This window comes from Rhagoletis pomonella, unplaced genomic scaffold (genome assembly GCF_013731165.1).
Source record: "Rhagoletis pomonella isolate Grant_MI unplaced genomic scaffold, Rhpom_1.0 Rhpom_scaffold_00004, whole genome shotgun sequence".
Lineage (NCBI taxonomy): Eukaryota > Metazoa > Arthropoda > Insecta > Diptera > Tephritidae > Rhagoletis > Rhagoletis pomonella.
In genome coordinates this window covers 66,060,913-66,062,639 of record NW_023458558.1, presented here as the reverse complement: position 1 = coordinate 66,062,639, position 1,727 = coordinate 66,060,913, and positions in this window count along the sequence as shown.

Below are 1,727 nucleotides of genomic sequence, written 5' to 3'. Positions count from 1 at the left end.
TTTTTTTTATATTATTTATTTTCTACTTTTTAGTCCTGTCTGAATAAAATTTTGCAATAGATATTAAAATAATTCAACGATATTAATAGAAAGGTGCACACACATGCATTTACATATGTATGTACATACAAACGAGCACCAATTAATTTTATTTAAAGAAATGGCGTGTCGTCTATTTCCGCTGTAGCAAACGTAGTACATAGGGCGACATCTAGATGTCATCTACCTCGCCCTATTCACTACACATGTCGCCCTATGCACTATGCTTTTTTATAGGAACTTTTCAAAGCAAAGGTTTTATGGTGTCGGACACACAACATTGAAAGTTTCTGGATCCACAACATTGAAAGTTTCTGGACACACAACATTGCAAGTTGATAAAAGCGTTGTAAAAAATAAAATAGATTTAAAGAGCTTTATGAACTGAGATTTTCAAACAAATGTGGGAGTTAATTAATTTATTTCCGAAAGTACTAAGAAAGTTTAAAGGTGAACAAGAGGAAACATGGATCTAGACCGCGGTGGCAAGACCGAATTAAAAAATTAAAAAATATTCAACGGCTGGCTTCTCTACTGATGGCAGAAAGACAACAGACACAACAAGCTTAAAGCCGCATCTGTGTTCAAGACGGCAGATAACTCTGCCATTAGACTTAACGCAGCAAGAAAAGAATGCATCCACATATCGGTCACTGTAAAATCTTCAACGACCTGAAATTACCTAAAATCGACTAAATCCCAATCAAAGTTTGACGAAACCGGAACAATCGGAACAATTAGCTATATCATTCGGCTTTCGTCTTCCTGACTGCTGCAGTGGTTTTCAGGCGGAAATTATACTATCCGAAGGCCACTGGTAGAGTGGGATACGATTGCTGGTCATGATATCTACATTTTCACTGACTGCCGGGCGGCTATTATGTCTCTGGGAAAAATTTCGTTAACCTCATAAGTAGTTGCTTAACGCCGCCGATCTTTTGATGAGATCACACACTGTTTGCGCGCCTGGCCATTGCGACATTCAGGGAACGTCATGGCCTAATAAAGATACAAGCGATACTCTTTGCATCCTTCTTCAAACATGTGAATTTCTACTGGATGAAAAATTCATAGAAATAGCCAATGAAAGATGGCGAATGGAACAGCCTGTCATATTGCCAAAACAGCTAGCAATAGACGCTCAACGTACTATGTAAGTCTCTACTTCATCAGCTCTAAAAAACGGAGAGTAAAAGCAATTGGCAGTTACACATTTCTTCAGTGATCTCGATAATCTGAAAGCAAGTGATGTTAGAAGACTATGCACTCTCTTGCTAAAAACGCCAAGTTTGTAAGGGAAGACCCTGGGTCTAAGTGTGTTCACATAGGACTGCCGCCCAACCTAAACTAACCTATGTGAGCTTCTTTACATAGAAACATAATTGGAAAATTGGAGAGAAAAGCTGTTTAGCACCTCTTTAAAATCCTTCACCATTTCTAACGGGAAAAAACTAAAGTAACGAAAGAATGAATTTTACAATAAAAAATAAAACAGTTTAGTAACTGAACTTTTGCGCCTGAAAACACTCAAAAAGGCGAAGAACTTCAACTATATCCAAAATGGTCGCAAGAAATTGCGATAAAATCCTTGAAAAAAATCTGAAAAATTATGGTGAATTTCATTTTACGTGTTATCATTAATAATGTATACAAGAAGTATCAGAGATTCTTCGCCTTTTATTTTTGCA